Source organism: Symphalangus syndactylus, chromosome 1, assembly GCF_028878055.3.
Source record: "Symphalangus syndactylus isolate Jambi chromosome 1, NHGRI_mSymSyn1-v2.1_pri, whole genome shotgun sequence".
NCBI classification, from domain to species: Eukaryota; Metazoa; Chordata; class Mammalia; order Primates; family Hylobatidae; genus Symphalangus; species Symphalangus syndactylus.
In genome coordinates this window covers 42,560,518-42,582,095 of record NC_072423.2, presented here as the reverse complement: position 1 = coordinate 42,582,095, position 21,578 = coordinate 42,560,518, and the positions used below count along the sequence as shown (strand labels likewise).

At 31.9% G+C, this 21,578-nt stretch overlaps 1 pseudogene; it reads left to right on the top strand.

The window, feature by feature from the left end:
- The first annotated feature begins 1,788 nt into the window (after positions 1–1,788).
- Positions 1,789–1,906, top strand: LOC129461777 (uncharacterized; annotated as a pseudogene).
- Positions 1,907–21,578: the final 19,672 nt, after the last annotated feature.

Here is a 21,578-nt window from a genome sequence, read left to right as displayed (position 1 = left end):
CATTCCATAAACATTTTGTTTTCTCTTAGCCAAAACATAATGCTTCCCTTTGTGCTTTTGTAGCACTTAGTAATATTTTTCACATTGACTTTTGCTGCTATTTCTTGTTTATGAAATTTTTCAAAAGTAGAGAGAAAAAATGGCATAATAGACATATGCTCCAATACATATTAACATTTGTTATGCTTGTTTTAGATATATATTTTTAGAAAAAAATTATATATGTGATAAAATCCTCCTGCTTTTCAAGAGAAAACTGCTGTGATAAAATAATTTCACCTAGAAATAATATTCTATTCATTCTGCTTTTTATTTTGAATGCCTATATGTATGTGGGTATGTTTAGATGTATATAAAATAAACATAGAACTGTGTGTGTGTGTGTGTGTGTGTATATTCTTAGAGTACATAATATTAATTTCTGTGGGTTTTTTTTTCATAAAATGCTTGCTGTACACAGTGCTTCGCACCTGGATTTTTCACTAAACATTATGTTTAGTAATGTGTGTAGGTTAATAGGTTTATATGGTACAATAGGTCATTAATTTTAAATCTTCATAGGAATTCAATCAAATCTTTCATGCCATCTCCTTAGACATTAGAATTATTTTAAGTTTGTGTTTTGTTCTGTTTTGTTACTACAAACATTGCTAGGATAAACATTTCGTGCATATGTGCAGACATTTCTACACAGTTTATTTATGGTGGCCACAAAGTCTCTATATCCTAATTAGTGACCTCTGTGTTCTATTATTAGCACAAATGTATATTTTCAAACCTGATCTTGTAGACAACTCCTTGGGAGTCACTAACAGGGAGGGTACCTTATAGTTTTCTTCAGGTCATTATTATAAGCAGGGATATCATGCATAGAGACTTTATAGCTGCTTTATAAGTGGAAAGGCATTGTTCCATTATTAGTAAATATTGCCAAAGTGATCTTCACACAGGTTGGTTCTATGTATATCCCAACAAGAAATACATGAAAGTTCTCATTACTCCAGATTCTTGACAAGAATTGATATTATCAGACTTTTAATTGTTTTACCAAATGAACAATAACGATTCTATATCTTATTTTAATATTAATTGTGTTTACTACAAGTATGGGTTATTATTTTCTTGGATAATTATTGACAATAATATCTCTATCCTGAGAATTACCTATCCATAACCTTTAGCTACTTAGATTGTGTTATGATTTACTGTTAATTTTCAGAATTTCTGTGTAGAGTCTTTACTAACACTTCCTCTTTCATATACATTGCAAATATGTACTTTCCACCTGTAGTATCCCTTGAAACAATTTTCATTTTAATACAGTCAAATATATCAAAATATTTGTATCTATGAATTAGAAACATGAATTCCTATGTTCATATTTAAGCAGGCATTATAAATGCAATCATTCTGAGGATATTTTCTGATATGATGTGATCCTTTGTATTTTGTAATACTTTGAAGGTTACTTTCATAATTAGGTTTTTAATAACTCTAGATTATACTGTATTAAGGTGTAAATGTATTAATTTGAATTAGATAAAGAACAGAAACAGAGGAGCAAATTTTACTTTTATATCTCTGTAAAGATTTTTCTTAAAATCTTGAGCATGTAATACTTTATCCTTTTAATAAAAATGAGAGTAAGATTCAAACATTTACTTCTAAAGTCATCAATTTCAAACATATTAACAGTCTGGATTCTTGCTGCCCTGAAGAGAAGAAAAAAAACACTTAAATACCTTTCTTTTGTAACAGTTATATGACTGCTACAGAAAATTTAGGGTGGTCTATGGCCACACCACCCTGAACACACCTGAACTCATCTGATCTCAGAAGTTAAGCAGGGTTGAGCCTGGTTAGGACTTGAATGGGAGACTGCCTGAAAATATCATGTGCCTAGGCTTAAATAAACAACAAAAAAAGATTTTTTTTTGCAGAGAAAATCCCTATAATTTGATCATTAAAAAAATCACTACAAGCCATTAAATAGTCTTTAAGTAGCACTGATGGTAATTGACATCAAATTATCTAAATAATTTTGTATCCATTATTCTCTAAAATACAAAATTTTCTGAAATTCCTATGCATTCAATGTACGATGAGCCAGGTGTGGTGGTTCAAGGCTCTAATCCCCGCTACTCAGGAGGCTGAAACAGGAGGATTGTTTGAACCTAGGAGTTCGAGCCTGCACTGAGCGATGATCGTGTTGCTGCATTCCAGCCTGGGTGACGTAGTGAAACTCCACTTTTAATTAAGAAAAAGTTAAAATGAAAATAGCTGGGCGCGGTGGCTCACGCTTGTAATCCCAGCACTTTGGGAGGCCGAGGCGGGCGGATCACGAGGTCAGGAGATCAAGACCACGGTGAAACCCCGTCTCTACTAAAAATACAAAAAAATTAGCCGGGCGTGGTGGCGGGCACCTGTAGTCCCAGCTACTCGGAGAGGCTGAGGCAGGAGAATGGCGTGAACCCGGGAGGCGGAGCTTGCAGTGAGCCGAGATTGCGCCACTGCACTCCAGCCTGGGCGACAGAGCGAGACTCCGTCTCAAAAAAAAAAAAAAAAAAAAAAATGAAAATAAATATGTGATAAATGTGAATGTAGTGTGGAGGATAGGTCTAGGTCAGCTCTGTTCTATGTCACAGATTTTTGTACATCTGCCTTCTCCATTACATTTAATGTCCTGGAAAACAGACACATAGTTTGAATATCTTTGGAAAAGCTACAACTTTGAATGGAGTTGCCACACAAAATAGGTACTCAGTAGTTGTTTAGTTAATTTGAACTGAAATCCCGTGTGCTTATAATAATCAGGACTTAAAAAAACTGGAGCAGTTAATGAACAGCCTTGGGCTAAGGATAAGAAGATTCAACCCTATACGTATTATAAGATATAATGAGTTTGTATTGTTTTATGCATTCCTCTTTGCTGATTTTCTTAGAATCCAAATGTTCCTTGCCTCGTGAACTCCCCACAATCTGACTAGTTTTTACGTTTCTGGGATTTAGATTACCTACTTTGAATCAAAAACAACACCTACTGCCCCTAAGTTTTTGGAACTATGGAATCCCACATATGAATGCTTGCTTGTTTCTACTATTATTATTTTCTATTTCTGAAATGGATCTACTATACAGTAGTTCCCAATTCAATTCCAGTATGCCCCAAAGTCTCTCACCTCCCTGGTTAGCCTTGTCAGACATAGCTTTACCAATTGCCACACATTGCAATGTGAAAAAAGACAGGCCCATTTCATTTATAAGGATGATAGAGTCTTTCCACAATTAACAATCAGAAAGAAAAAAAATAATAAAATGGCAAGGAGAAAGAGTACCTGTTTGTCATTTTTATTAAGTAAGTTATATATCTTCTTAGGGCCTCATTTTATTTATTTGCAAAATGAGAGGATTGTACTACTCAGTCTTTAAGACCATTTCTAGAAGTAATGTTCTATTACAGCTACTCACTTTAAAGATTACCCTGATAATTTTCCATGTCCTGTATGTTTACATTACATTTATATTGACCTTTTCCTCAAAACGGTGTCTATTTCTCAATCTGTTTCCATTGTAATTTGCTCATATGGTATGCTATTTCTAACTAATTTATTGGAAATGGTAGTTATAGAAGGTCAAATAGGTTTCTTGCTTTTAAAGGTCATGTCCTCATGCAAAATGCCCTCATTTCAGAAATACAGGCATTATCTTGCTTTATTGCACTTTGCAGCCCGTGCAATTTTTGTTTTTACGAATTGAAGGTTTGTGGCAACCCTGCATCAAGCAAATCTATCGGTGCCATTTTTTCCAACAGCATGTGCTTACTTTATGTCTCTGTGTCAGCATATTTTAGCAATAAAATATTTTAATTGTTATGTATATTTTTAGACATAATGTTATTTCACACTCAGTAGACTACAGTATAGTATAAACATCACTTTTATATGCACAGGGAAACAAAAAATTTGTGACATTCTTTATTGCAATATTCAGTTTATTACAGTGGTTTGGAATCAAATCTGCAGTATCTTTAAAGTATGCCTGTACCTTTCCATACAAGTTCATCCATTCATGGAGATCTGAACAATTTTTACAAAAGAGAGACAAATAGATGGGCTGTTTACAATTATAAAATCATCAAGAATCCGTTACCTGCTGTCTCTTGAAATCTTCATATGATCTCTGGTGATTGTTTTCCCAAACTCAGTATCTTTAAATAATGACACCTGGAGTTGGATTGCGTAACAATTTATAAACTCAAGTACAAATACAATTTACTTTTTTAAAAAACTTTTTGAATAGGTCTTTATCCTCTCCAAGTCATGAGACTTTAGAGAAAAAAAAGCCCCGGAGGGAAGAGCTATATACTGAAGACCCTTCATAAAGCATCTCATGATTCTTCAGATTTTTTTCATATTATGGTTGAAATACTGAGTTTAAAATACCTTTCTTATGCATTTAAACATGCATAAAGATGTATGTTGACTTTAAGTGACATAGAAATGGGACTCTTTATAGAGTATTGCAAAAAAAGTTCTATAACATTTAACATAAAGTATTTGTTTTGACAAAAGAATACCTGTATGAATGAAGTGCTATACCATGTTCAAAAATGGAAAGACAATTTCTTAAAAAATCTATTTTCACTTAATTAACCTATAAATTTGACACATACCAAAAGTAATTATGAATTGATTTCTTGTGGAAATCAAGGAACTGATATAATAGATTAAGAAATTTTTCTAGTGCAGGAAAGCAAGAAGCAGGACTTCCTATGCTATCAAGACTTACAGTAAAGTTGTTTACATTAAAATACTGTGTTATAAACACTCAGGAGTAAAACCAAGCATTGAAACAAAGTGGAGACCCATAGAAGGGGCACATATATGTGGATTTTCATATATGACAAAAATGGTTTTCTAATTCAGTGAAATAAATAATACAATTCCTAATCAAATAGGTTAATCAGTGAAAAATATTTTCTTCTTACCTCACACCATATATAGGAATAAATAAGAATAAATTCCAGATAGATTAAGCATCTATATGTGAAAATTATTTTTTAAAAGATAAAATATAGACTAAAACCTCAGCTAGAAATGGATTTATAAAAACTCGATTTTAAAAGTTATAGAATATAAAGCAAAATTTCCCATAATTTACTACATAGTATAATTATGTCCAAAAAAGAAAGCATAAATGATTAAAAATGCAAACTACATGCAAAGGAAATGTATTTACAACCACACCTATATGACAAAACATTAGAATTTACAATACATAAGGAGCTTCAACAAATCAATTAGAAAAAGATGATATCAAACAGAAGAAAATAATAAGTAGAGTAATAGACAATTCAAACAAAATACCAAAATACTAGTAGCCAATAAATGTAAGAAAAGATGCTCAACAGCACTTGAAATCTCTAAATGTTCATAAAACAACAGACACTTTTTGATTCATTTGTTTGTCTCAAAAGGCAAAAGGGAAATAATTATCAGTAGGCAAAAAGTATAGTGAAAACTGTTGCAGACAAGATCCACTGATAGATGCAAAATTTAGGGAGTGAAAGTTTAAAGAGAAATAGATTTTACAAAGTTTCAAAGTATCTTCCTCAAGATATGTATTAACTACAAAGCAAAAGAGAGTAGTTTTACAGTGGAGAAACCCAGAAAAACACTAACCAAATGAACAAGGTTAACATCGCTAGTAATGACATATTGAAGTTGTGAATTCCTTGACACCATGCACCAAGAAAGGCACATCATTTCTGTGATGTTGTTGCCAAAAATATCTCATTCCAATCATGAAAAACACATGAGATAAACTCAAATTGAAGAACATTCTACAAAATAACCAATTAGTATTCTTCAAAACTGTCAAGACCATGAAAGACAAGGAAAGATTGAGGAAATATTACATGTTAGAAGAGTCTAAGGAAGAACAGAAACTAAATGCAATACAGGATCCTTGCTAGAATGAAAACACACACACACACACACACACACACACACACACATACACACACACACAAAGGAAAACTGGTGAAATTTGAATTAAAGTCTGTAGTTTTTTAAGTACCAAATTTTACCAGTGTTGATTTCCTGGTTTCAATAATTAAACTATGTAAGATGTTAACATTAAATGAAGCTAGATCAGGGGAATATGGGAACTGTCTTTTAATGTTTATGCAACTTTCCTGTAAGCCTACAATTATTTCAATATTGAAAGTAAAAATCACAAAAAGATTGTAGAGAAGCAAACATTTACTAATTGTTGGAGAGAATTTCATGAGAAATTTTATGCCATATAGTAAAATTTAACATGAGCATATTCTTTAGCCCAACAATATCCTTTCAAAGCATATTCTTTAGCAAATTATTTTCGAAGTTTTAAATTTATTCAGTGGTTAACCCAGAATTTTTAAGAATACAGTACAAAATAATGGGAGTATGGTTTTGTGAATAGCAAATTTAAGTACATGTGCACAGTGCCATCATGTACAATTTAGCATACAGAACACTTCTGTTTGTGTGTGTAGGGGTTTATTGGAATGTGTTATCCAATATATTTCTTATTGAGGATTGCGTTAACACCACCAGTCTGAAGAAATTCTAGCACTCTTAAAAAATAGGTTAGAATAAATTTAATGTTTGTGAAAGTGAAAAAACTGGAAACAAATGTAGAGCTAATGAAGAATGAATAAATAAGTTGTGCCATATGTGTAGAGTAGAATATTATATACCAGGATCTGACGAACTATAGCCTGTTTGTCAAATTTAGCCCACTACCTTTCTTCATAAGTTTTATTGAGACGTGGCCAATAATTCTTTCATGTATTGTCTATAGCGCTTTTATCCTAAAATATTTACTGCCGAGGCCTTTACAAATAAAAGTTTGCTGATCACTGCTATGTAAAAATGATTAACACGTAGTTACATATGTTGACATCATTAAATCACCATACTATAATATTTATAGCAAAAACATCACAGAATAATGTACCATTTTAAATAATTTGATACCATTTGAAATAGTGTGTGTGAGTGTGTATAATTTTAATGTGAAAAACATGCATGTGTTAATTTTCTATTGCTACATAACAAATTATCACAAACGAAGTGGCTAGAAACAAAATGCATTTATTCTCACTTACATTTCTGTAAGAAATACGGGCATGGTATGGCTGAGTTCTCTTCTCAGTGTCTCACAAGACTGGAATCTAGGCCAAAGCTAGGGTCTCATCTGTGGCTTGAGGTTCTCTTCCAAGCTCCTTCAGATGGTTGGAAAAATTTAGTTCCTTTTATTGTACATTTGAGGTCTCTGTTTTCTTGCTGTCTGTTAGCTGGGGTCACCCACAGCAACTAGAGGCTGTCTAGAATTTTGCTAGAGGAGTTCATTTCCACATATGGCTTCCTCCATCTTCAAAGCCAACAATAGAGAATCCTCCCCATTTTGACTGTCTCTCACACTTTGAATCTCTTTTCCAGAAACAGTTCTTTTAAGAACTCTCTGATTAGGTCAAGCTATTTGAGAATAAGCTTTCTTTGTTGAGGTAAGCTGATTTGGGATCTTAATTTTATTGGCAGCATTCTATTACAGCAACACCTAGATTACTGTTTGATTGAATAACTGGGAGAAGATGTGTGTACAACAGCGATAGGGGAATCTTAGGAGCCATCCTAGAATTCTGCCTGTCAATGCATGGAAAAAAATAAATACCATTTAATAATATTACTTACTTCAGAAGTGGAGGGAAGCAGACATATTTATTCCAAAAGGTATATAAATGTCTTGAAACATACTTGTAATATTTTCTTTTCTCAACAAAATTGAAAGCAAATATGGCCACATACTAGAATGCAATTGTACTCTATATTTAGCACATAGATGTACATTAGGGTATTCCTTATATTTTCATATATTTGAACTTTTTCAATTGAATAAAAAATTTATTTGACTTAAAGTTTCACTTCAAATCCTTCCTTTCAGCTGAAGCATTCTTCAACATTTTCTTCATTCCTGCACTTTCACAATTCTCTTATAGTTAATATCATCTTTCCTGAGTATAACATACATGCCATAGAACGTTTTGTGCAGTTTACATGCATCAACACTAATGAATACATAAAACCTGTAAGAAAGGTAAGAATATCTATTTGAAAAGAAAAATGTGTGGCTAAGTAAGTTGAGTTTCTGATATTCTTGCAATTGGATCCATTTGGCTGAATTGAAACACTTCGTATATTTTTACTCCATCTAATGAGTTTTTCATTATTAGTGCAAACATCTTTCTTGTCACAAAACTCTGAATTCTTAAAGAAATACATCTTTTATGACCCTCAGCCTCTAAACAGTAATATTTATAGAGTATTTTCTCTTAAAACAAATGCTTGAATTGATTAAATGGAGAAGAATTCCTAGCACATCAGATGAGAACATCCAGTAAAAGATTTAAATTCCTTTATAAATCTGAATAGAGTTAGTGGGGGGTGGAGGGATGTGGGTTTAGATATGGAATTACATTTTGAATTTGAGTCAATGTTAAAATTCCATTCTAATTATCATGCTTAGAGTCATGCCTACTGAAGGTTACAACTTTCCTTTAACAACAAGGAAATCCTTTCTCTTTTCTACAGGTTCACAGAGTATAGTGTTTTAGCTCTCACATTATCTCACTGCTTCACTAGAATTTCAAATACTTGATTCTCCTTAGAAATAAATGTCATGGTATTAACTGAATATATTAACAATAGATAATATATAATACAATTTTTCAAAGCATCAGAACTTCCAAATAGCATACTAAAACTCATGTCCAAAATATGTTAACTATATATATACATACACACACACATATATAGTTTTATATATATATATATATATATATATATATACACATACACACACACACACACGAAAATACACACACTTATGTAGTATTCTCTCATTATCCATCCATGGGTCATACTTTCCAAGACCTCCAGGAGATGCCTGAAACCATGGATAGTACTGAAGCCTATATATATATTATACTATATAGTATGTATATACTACATATATTATACTATATAGTATGCATATACTACATAGTATGTATATACTGTATATACTATATAGTATGTATATACTGTATATATTATAATACATGGTATGTATATACTATATTATACTACATGGTGTGTATATACTATATATTATACTACATGGTGTGTATATACTATATATATTATACTACATAGTATGTATATACTATATATATTATACTATATAGTATGTATATACTATATATAATACTACTTAGTATGTATAACTATATATATTATACTACTTAGTATGTATATACTATATATGTGTATCCTATATATACTATATAGTATATATGTATATCCTATATATACTATATAGTATGTATATGTATATAATATATAGTATATATGTATACATATACACATATACGTATGTATAGATACATATATACCATATAGTATATACATATATGTGTATATATAGTATATAGTTTATATATACATATATAGTATATATACTATATAGTATATGTGTATATATACACATATACATATATACTATGTACTATATACTATATACCATATAATGTATATGTATGTGTATATATAGTATATAGTTTATATATACATATATAATATATAGTATATAGTATATATACACATATACATATATACTGAATAGTATATATACACATATAGACTATATACTGTATATATACTATATAGTATATAGTATATGTGTATATATACTATATACGTATACTATGTATATGTATATAGTATATATGTATATGTGTATATACATATATACTATATAGTATATATGTGTATATGTACTATATAGTATATATGTATATGTGTATATATATATACTATATAGTATATATGTGTATATATATACTATATACTATATAGTATATGTGTGTATGTGTATATATACACATACTATATAGTATATAGTATGTGTATATATACCATATAGTATATATGTATATATACTGTATATGTATATATAAGCTATGTACTATATATACACATATATAGTATACATATATACATTATACATACTATGTATGTATAGTATATATGTGTATATATATACTATATAGTATACATGTATATATACTGTGTATGTATATATAAACTATATACTATATATACACATATATGTATATACTATATATATACATATATACATACATACATACTATGTATACATACTATACACATATACATCTATACTATAGAGTATATACACACATATACACATATACTATATAGTATATAGTATATACACACATATACACATATACTATATAGTATATAGTATATACACACATATACACATATACTATATAGTATATAGTATATACACACATATACACATATACTATATAGTATATAGTATATACACACATATACACATATACTATATAGTATATAGTATATACACATACACATATACTATATAGTATATGTGTACATATACTATATATGTATATATAAACTATATACTATATATACATATAGAATATATGTATATATATGAACTTATACTATATATGTATATAGTATATAGTATATATAATTTATATACTATATATGTAGATACTATACTATGAACAATTTTTTTCCTTATCAATTTCACAAATAGATTTATTCCTACTGTAGATCTTAGTGAGTTCAACATAGGTTTTTTTTTAATTAAGGCTAGAACTTTCAACATTTAACCTAAGGAAGTATTTTATGGCTTCTCTTAGACATATCCAAATAGCTAGCATCACTACTCTTGTGCGTTGGGGCTATTGTCAAGTAAAGTAAGATTTATTTGAACACAAACTGCAATACCTCAAAAGTCAGTCTGGTAACCAAGATGGCTACGAAGTGTAGTATAGACAGTGTGAAGACACTGGACAAAGGGATGATTCATGTCCTAAGTGGGATGAAGAGAGGTTTCATTTGCTCCATGGACAGTGCTACATTTCAAACCTAAATTGTTTTGGGAATTTTCCATTTAATATTTTCAGAGTGTGACATCAGATAACTAAAATTGTAGAAAACAAAACCATGGATAAAGGGAGACTACTATATCTACAAATATTTAATCATTTTGGATAAACCAGAGTTAGAAAGTCATGTAATTTTACAGATATATCTAGACTTTTATGTACATAAAGGGTAACAGGTCATGAAATGTTGGTACTCCTGCCTTATAATATAAATTTGTCTCCTGACTACCAGCCAATTCCCCAAGAGGTAGTCCTACCTGCCAGGTGATCAGGTTTACCTGACTACAAATCCTACAAGCCACACTAGGGCATGGTGCTTCCTATATAGGCCTCATTAAATGCTACAGACATGATGTAAATAGCAAGAGTTATGAACCAAGGCTCACAAACCTGGATTCTAGACATATCCTCAGTTACAAAGAAGTCTGTGACCTTGGATAGGTGAAATAATATATCTGGCCCTTGAATGATTCCATCTTCAAATCAGGATAATTTATATCACCCGACTGTATTAAGTAATGTCTGCACACCTCAAAAAATAAGTATGGCTCTGTAAAAAATATTTTTTTCTCCCATCTCTTTTTTTTTTTTTTTTTTTTTTTTACATAAAATAAGTCTGAGCTACATTTTCCAGGGCCAATATATGTCCTTTAGGGTTTGTCTGGGGTCTGGGTTTCTTCCAACTGTGATATAGTCAGTCTTAAGTACTCAATGTCCAAATGAGTGCTCAAGTTCCAGCCTGACATCTGAGTTTTCAGCCAGAAGGATGAAGAAAGGATCAATAATGTTATGTAAAGTAATCCAGTTGTATTTTAATGTGGTTTCTTAGAAGTTTCTATATGATCTTTCTGCTTACACTGACCCGTCATTTTGCTATCCTATTTGCAAGGGACATGAATAATATAGTCTTTATTCCAGGAGGCCACATGTCCAGCTCAAAGTCTGGCAATCTATTACTAAAGAAGGAGAAAGAAGATATGAGAGTAGATAACTTGCAGTTTCAACTACACAAGTAAATCCAAGGCCTGGACAGATAATAAGGTATAACTTCCACATTTTAGAGCTATAATTCTATAATTTTGTCTATACAAACATATAAAAAATCTTCACCATATGCACATGCACACATATATTTAACCTGTCTGTCAAATTTGTGAATGTGAAAATCTAGTATAAAAACATAATCTTTTTGATATGCATAGCTTTTTAAAAATAACATTTCCATGAGGCATCAAAGCTTTAATATCTACAACATTCCTAAAAAGGAAAAGAAATTACACATACCACAGAGCTCAGAACCTGCTATCAATTCCATTCACAGTGGCAGAATGGCTTTAATAGCAAAGACTTTTATGAGTCATAAATTACCATTTATAAATGCAGTGTTTAGTGTTCATTTCAATGGACGACATATGGTCTCAACATTTCCAAATAGCTTGAACTGATAAATAGGCCACCAAACTGGTTCAATTTGTTAAAATGCTAACACATTAACTCCTGCAGAAGTCAAGCTGCAGGTTTGTGTCTGAAATGCTGAGCACTGACTTTGAGACTGCAAGATGCTACCTTTGGAAACTTGGCCAGGATTTATGAAGTGGATCTCACAGTCCATTTCTCATCATGATTTATATGATTTCTTGCAGGGAGACTTAGTGTGATCCATCAAGAATAACCCAACTCATTTGCCTTCATATTTCAGAATGAGACTGCCCATAACACAAGCAACGTCCTACTGTTTTAATTGAACTACATCTGAGTTATATCTAGTGGACATAATTGGGGAACAGAATGTTCCAATATATTTTAGTACAAATTACTGGAATTATTTAGCTCTTCCAAGGGGAAAGGAAAGAACCAGCAGGGAGATGTCTTATAGTTAGCACGTTTATATTAAAAATGAATTTAAAAGGTCCAATATGTGAGGAGCTTTGAGGTTGTCATTTTTTTCCAACAAATATCTGAACAAACTGAAAAACAAAAATCCTCTTGAATATATTGAAGAACTTAGGTCACAGGGAAAACTGCTGTCTCCGAAATTGGAGAGTCAAATAGGTACAGAAATTCAAAACTTTCCAGAATGGAGACCAGAAAGCAGAAGCTTCTGAGGGGGCAACTACTGGGATAGGAAAACTAGAACTCTAATTGACAAATTGCTGAAATCTCAGTGCAGAGAAGTCTGGGAATTGTGAAATCCATGGACCCAGGCTTAAGGCAGTACACCCACATGTCTGTGAGTTCTGCCTCAAGGAACTCTATCAGAACTTCAAAGTGAATACTAGAGAAAAATCTCTCTATGCTTCTGGCAGGATAGGGGAAAATTAACTCTTTTGAAATAACTCAGAATTATGTTATTCTTAATAAGAACTATCTTTAAAAGAAGTTATTTTACCATTGCCTAACCTATTGGGATTTTATCAGGATCTGAGTGAACTGAGGGAAGGGAATTACCCAACTCCATTTTCCTCTATCCATCCATGTGGGAGAAAGGAAATGCCCAATTCCAGCCATCTCTAGCCATACCGTCCCACCTAAGAGGAAAAAGACTGAAGTGTATGTGAAGTTTACAGTCTGAGCAGTCTTACTCACACTCTGACATAATCATAGGACTACAGAATGATTCCCTTCTTCTACACCTTACTGCAATATTACTTAAGGCATATATACTGCAGTTCCTTTTACACACTACATCATGTCTGGTTACCAACAAAAAATTTCAGTGCTACTAAGAGGAAAAATAACTCACAGTTTGAAGAGATAGAGCAAGCATTACAATAGGACTCAAGTATGGAAGGAATGCTGGAATTATCAAATCAGGATATTAAAAGAACTAATTAATATGTAATGTTTCTAAAGGAAAAAGTAAACAACATGTTAGAACCAAATAGGTATTAGCAACACAGAGGAAGAAATTGTATTTAAGAATCAAGAAGGAATGCTAGAGATCAAAAACACTGTAACAGAAATGAAGAAGGATCTTGAATGGTTCATTAATGACTGGATACAGCTGAGGAAAGAATCTCTGAAATTGGAGATGTATCAATAGGAATGCAAAACTGGAGAAAGAAGAAAAAAAAAAAGAGAATGGATTAAATAGTTAAAATATCCAGGAACTGTGGGACAACTAAAAATGGTGTAACCTACATGTAATGGGAAGAACAGAAAGAAAGGAAAGAGAAAAAGAAACAGAAGAAATAGTTGAAACAGTAGTGATTGAGAATTTACCCAAATTAATGTCAGATATCAAATCAAAATTCCAGGAGTCTCAGGAAACACCATGCAAGATAAATGCCAAAATGACAACAACAAAAAACAACCACTCAACCAACCAAGAAACACAAAAATCCACTTACATATATATTTAAATTCCAAAAAATCAAAAACAAAACCAAAAATCCTGAAAAGTCCAAGGGGAGTTGGTAAACATCTTACCTACAGAGTAGCTAGGTTAGAATTGCGTCCGAAACTATGCAAGCAAGAAGAGAATGCAGTCAAGTATTCTAATTTAAATACATTTTTTGCTGTTGTCTTGAACAAACTTCTATTTGATCAACTAAGAATAAGAAAAAATTAAAGTTTTTTAAAAAGATGTAAGTGTATAAGTGCAATGAATGTATATATAAGTATATAAATAAAAGGACAGTAATGACACAAGAAATGGGATGGAAGAATTAGAAATATTTTATTTTCATAAGGTACTTGAACTACCTGTGAAGCAGTATAGTGTTATTTGAAAGTGGACTTGGACTATTTTTAAATTAAATGTATATTACAAACTCTAGGGTAACCACTAAAGCATTTTTAAAATTATAATCAAAATGCTAAAAAACGAGAGAAAGTAGAATTATATAAAATGCTCAATGAAAACTACAAAAAGCAGAAAAAGAGTGGAAGACAAAAATAAGAAGGACAAGGGCAATGACCAGAAAACAGTAACAAATATGGTAGACATTAATCCAATTATTTGAATAATCAATTTAAATATCAATGGTCTTAGTACACCAATGAGCAGGCAGGGATTATCATAGTGGGTCAAAAAATACAGCCCAACTATAAGCTGCTTAGAATAAATCCACTTTAAATAAACAAACAAATACATTAAAGGTAAAGGGACAGGAATAGAAATAGCTAGCATGCTGACATTAATAAAAAGAAAGCTGAAATGATTATATTAATTGTAGACAGAACAAACTTCAAGAAAAATTACTGGGGCAAAACTGGAATACTACAAAATTATAAAGGGATTAATTCTCCAAAGAAACACAAGGACTCTTGATGTGTATGTTCCTTATAACAGAGTCTCAAAATACATAAGGAAAAAAACTGATAGAAATGCAAGGAGAAATAGATGAATCTCTTAATACAGTCAGAGACTTGAACACTCCTCTACCACTAATAGATATAGCCAGGAGGCAGCAAATTAGTAAGTACCTACTAGAACTTAACAGCACCATCAATGAACTGGATAAAATTGAGACCTATAAACGACTTTATCCAACAACAGCAAAATAAACATTCTCCTCACACTCACAGTGTCCTTTCAATTAAACTATGTCAATAATTACTTTAAATGTCAATGGTTTCAATATGCCAATTAAAAGACAGATTCTGGAATTCTCACCAAGATAAACCATATTTGGGGCCATAAAACACACTTCAACAAATTTTTTTAATGTAAATTATACAATATCTGCTCTCAAGCCACAATGGAATTAAACTAAAGATTAATAACAGAAAGATGGTTGAAAAATTGTAGCATACTTAGAGATTAAACATAAATTTTCTAAATAGCACATGGGTAAAAGAAGAAATCTGAAAAGAAATTTTGAAAAATTATAAACTAAATGAAAATGAAAACATAACTTATCCAAATTCATGAGATAAGTGAGAGCAATACTTAGGATAAATTTATAGCACTGAATGCATGCATATATTTAAAAGAGAGATATAAAAATAAATCAGCTAAGTTTCCACCTTAGGTAACTAGAAAAAACAAAAAGAGCAAATTAAATCCAAAGTAAGCAGAAGGAAATAATAAAATCTAGAGCAGTAATCGATGAAAGGGAAGATAGCAAAAGAAAAGAGAAAATCAATAAAACCAAAAGCTGATTCTTGAAACGATCAATAAAATGTATAAGATTCTAGCCAGGCTAACTAAAAAAAATAGAAGACACAGATTACTAATACTAGAAATAAAAGGACATTACTATAGATCCCATGGACACAAAAAATAATAAAGAAATACTATAAAGAACTTACACACACAAATTTGATAACTTAGATAAATGAACAAATTTTGTGAACTGATCCAAAATTCACACAAGAAGAAATAATATGAATAGGCCTGTATCTCCTAGAGAAATATTCAATAATTAATACCATTCCAAAAGAGACAGCAAAAGGCTCAAATGAGTTCACTGGTGAATTCTACCAAATATTTAAAGAAAAAATGATACCAATTCTCGACAATTTCCTTTAGAATATAGAAGCAAAAGAAATACATTCTACTAATTTTATATGGCCAGCATTAACCTAATACCAAAACCAGAAAAAGACATTACAAGAAAAGAAAATGACATAGCAATGTCTCTCATAGATGCCAAAATATTCAACAAAATATTAGCAAAGCAAGTCCAGCAATGTATAACCATTATATGCCACAATAATGTAATTTAACCTAGGTATGGAATGCTGGTTCAACATTCAAAAATCAATCTATCACATCAAGCAGCTAAAGAAAAAAAATTACAAGATTATATTAATAGATGGAGTAGAAGCATTTAACAAAATCCAACTCTCATTTGTGATAAAAACTCTAAGCAAACTAAAATAGAGGGAAACTCCCTTAATTTGGAAAGGGCATTTACAATAAAACCTATAGCTTACATAATAATTAATGGTGAGAAATTAGAAGTTAAGTTCAGAAATTAAGATCCAAAACAGGACAAGGATGTTCCCTCTCAAGTCTCCTTTCCAACATGCTACCGGTAGTCCTATTCAATGAAGTAAGACAGGAAAAGGAAATAAAAAGTATACAGGTTGGGAAGTAGTAATTAAAACTGTCTTTAGGCCAGGCACGGTGGCTCACACCTGTCAGCCCAGCTACTTGGGAGACTGAGACAGAAGAATCACTTGAACCCGGGAGGTGGAAGTTGCAGTGAGCTCAGATTGTACCACTACATTCAAGCCTGGGCAACAGAGTGAGACTTTGTCTCAAAAAAAAAAAGAAAAGAAAAAGAAAAAAACAACTATCTTTGTTTGCAGATTACATGACCAATCACCTGTGTAGAAAATCCTAATGAATCAACATCAATATCAAAGAAATTCTAAAATTAATAAATGATTTTAGAAATATTGCAAGATATGATGTCAATACAGAAAAGTCAGTAGCTTTCTTGTATACAGCAGTGAACAACTGGAATTTGAAATTAGAATCACAACACTATTTAAATTGGAACCCCAAAAATGAAATACTTAATTATAAGTGTAACAAAATATGTACAAGATATATGAGAAAAAGAAAAACATGTGATGAAATAAATTTAAAAAGAACTAAGTAAGTGAAGAACATGCCATGTTCATGAATAGTAGGAAGACTCAACGTGATCAAGATTTCAATTATTTTGAACTTGATCTATGGATTCATATCAATTTGAATAAAATCCCAATAAGTAGTTCTGTGGATAATCAGCAAATTGATTCTAAAGTTTATGTGGAAAGGCAGATACCCAGAGTAGTCAAAACAATATTGAAAGGGAAGAACAAAGTTGGAGGACTGACACTACCCAACTTCCAAACTTAGAATAAAGCTACAGTAATTAAGCCAGTCTAGTATTGGTAAAAATAGACAACTATATCAATCAAACAGAATAAAGATCCCTAAAATGGACCCATACAAATATAATCAACTGATCTATGACAAAAGAGCAAAGGCAGCACAATAAAAGACAGTCTGTTAAATGAGTAGTCCTGGAATAATTAGACATTAACATGCAAAAAAAATCTAGACACAGAGCTTATGAACTTCACAAAGTTTAACTCAAAATATATCCTACACCTAAATGACAAATGCAAATCTACAAAACTCCTAGAAGGAGAACTCTTTCAAATTCTAGGAGAAACATAGGAGAAAATCTAGAACTCATTGGGCTTTGTGATTGCCTTTTTGATACAACGCCAAAGGTTTGATCCATTAAAGAAAGAATTGATAAACTGGAATTCACTAAAATTTACAATTTCTGCTTTATAGAAATTGTTAAGTGAGTGAAAAGAAAAACTACAGAATGGAAGAAGATATTTGTAGAATATATATTTATCAAAGAACTCTTATCCAGTTATTCAAATAACTCTTATGAGTCAACAATAATAAAAGAACACAATTAAAATATATACAAAAGACATTACAGATGCATCACAAAAGAAGATAGATAATAAACATATAAAAAGATGTTCAACATTATACATCATTAAGGAAAATGCAAATTAAGTCAAATTAAGTCAAATGCAAATTAAGATACATACCTATTTGAATGGCCAAAATAACAAAACACAATACCAAATGCTGATGCAGATGTAGAACAAGAGGAAACTATTTATTGTTGGTGGAATTGCAAAATGGTGCAGCTACTTTGAAAAATAGTGGGATAATTTATAAAACTAAACTTACTTTCAGCATTTGATCCAACGATCAAACTTCTTGGTATTTACCCAAATGTGTTGAATACTTATATCCAGACAAGACCCTATACATGGATGTGTAGGGCTGCTTTATTCATAATTGAAAGCAACTAATATCTTTTTGTAGTTGAATGAAAAAATAAACTTTGTTACATCCAGGCAATGGAATATTATTTAGTGCTAAAAATAATAAGAATATTATTTAGTGCTATCAAACCATGAAAAATCATAAAAGAAATTTCAATGCATATTACTAAATAAAAGAAGCCAATCCGGAAATGTTACATGGTCTATGACTCCAACTATATGACATTCTGAAAAAAGCAGAATGGAAATGGCAAAAAGATGAGTGGTTGCCTGCAGGTAGGGGATTGGGTAAGGAATGAACAGGTGGATCACAGAGGATTTAGGGGGCAGTGAAGCTATTCTGTATGATACTATAATAGTGGATACATGTCAGCTTACATTTATCAAAGGACAGAGATTGTACAGCACCGATAGTGAAGCCTAATATAAACTATAGACTTCGGGTTATAATGATGTGTTCATCCATTATAATAAATGTTCTACTCTGGTGTGAGAAGTAGATAGGAGAAGTTGAGGAATGGGTAAACAGACACTTCCTGTTCTTTCTGCCTAATTTTGCTGTAAAAAAAAAAAAAAAGCTTTAAATGCTAAGCTCTAAAAATGCTCTAAAATCATGTCTTTAAAAAATGAATTTAGAAAGAAGGAACTGACACTTGGCAATATCTTGGAGACAGATGTTATTCTAGCCAGCCCTATCACTTAACAATTCATTCTCCCTATGTCTACCACTAAGCCTCATTTAATTTACCATCTCCTCTCAAGGCATTTGATTGAAACCCCCTCATCTAAATATTCTTGTCAGAAAGCCTGTGACCTACCACACAGCTTACTTAGCCCCTTCTCCCCACCATAATCATTACATCCTGTTGTAAATGCCTTTTTCTCCTTTAGAGCACAATTTTCCCGAGGGTAAGAGTCAGGTTTCCTTTTCTTTATCCTGTTGCTGAGAGGTAGTATTGTGTAGTGTTTAAGTTTAAAAAAAATCATAAAACTTCAAAAGCCAAACTACTTAGATTTGAATGTCTGCTTAAGCACTGACTACCGGCATGATGCTAGGCAAGTCATTTTATTTTCTCTGCTTGTCTTCTCATCTGTAAGATGGGGATAATAATGCAACCTACTTCAGAGATGTGTTGAGATAAGTAGGAGTGATAATAAATGTAAAGTACTTAAAAGAGTATCTGATACATAATACACCATATAGAGGTCTTAGCTTTTATTATTGCCAACACTGCACTTGGCCACACTGTTACTTCCCCAGGGAGATTTACAATGTCATTTTTCTTTCTTGCAAAAGGAAGGGTCTTGTCCCCTGCTAAAAAGATTATATGCATGTGATGAGGCGCATTTGTGGAGAGAAGGACTTTCCCTGAAGCCTTGAAACCACATTATTGAGAGAATTTTTTCTGTCTTCATTTCTAACTCTTAGACTTTGCCCTGACCTGAAGATTTGAAAAGAGATTAAATTCGTCACAGCCCAGTATTCTCTTCTTCCCAACACAAAGTCTAAATTGTTTATAATGGTCTGCTCTTGTAAAAAAGAAATCACTTCATATGTTCAGATTTCATCAAGCGGTTAGATGTGGTTGCTTCCAGCTGTGATGGACAGAAGCAAGAAAACTGTAGATGAAGAGAGGGGTCTGAAAAGTCATAGACAAACAGAGTCCTTGTATAAGAGATCACGTGCTTGCTGTGTTCAAACCCCAGGGCAGTAATTCAGATCACAGGTGGCTATGGGCAGGAGAAATATGACCCTGAAAACAGAACATATAAGCAAGAGTCACGACTATGTGTCAGAGCCTCAGGTTCTAGTCTGGATGATGCTATGTATTAGTCAGGTATTCTTGAGCAAAGTCTGTTAATTCTTTGAATTAGAGCTATATTATACACAGGATGGATTTCTGAAGAGTTAAATCATGATGTGATATGTAGACAATTTAAGAACCACACAGGAAAAAGCCAAATTTATGGCAATATTATGTTTTCTATCAAACCCATTTCTTCCTGTTTAGAAAATAGGCAATTTTTTTTTAATTGGGTGTACCATCTTTATGGTGACTGTATCAGCATTTTCCAGAGAAAGTGAACCAATAAGAGACATATACATATATTCATACATATATGAATAAGAAATTGGTTCATATAATTACAGAGGTTGGCAAGTCCTAAAATGTGAAGGGTGAATTACAAGCAAAAGAACCAGGAGAGCTGATGATGGAGTTCCAGTCAAAAGGCCTGAGAAGCAAGAGAGACAGTGGTATAATTACAGTCCAGAGGCTGATAGGCTTGTGACCCCGGATGAACTGATAATTTCCATTCAAGTCCAAAGGCAAGAAAAAGTCAGTGCTGCAGGTTAAAGGCAGTTAGTTAGGAGTAATCCTCCCTTACTTACAGGAGGATCAGCCTTTTTGTTTTGTTTTGGCATTTCAGCTGATTAGATGAGCCTCCCCCCCCATTAAGGAGAGCACTCTGCTTTACTTGGTCTACCAATTCTAATGTTAATCTCATCTGGAAACACCCTCACAGACTCACCCGAATAATGTTTGGCCAAATGTCTAGGCATCCCATAGCCCAGTCAAGTAGTGGACACAAGATATTAACCATCAAAGAGACTAAAATAATAATAACAGCAATGTTGTTATTATAATAATTATAATTTTAATTGCTCTCTTTCAGAGTGTCTATATGTTCATGTAGTCCATATATATCCCAAATGCCTTCTAGCTCCACAGCCATCTTCCATGTAGCTAGAATTTATTTCTGTCCATTCGGTTTTATTATC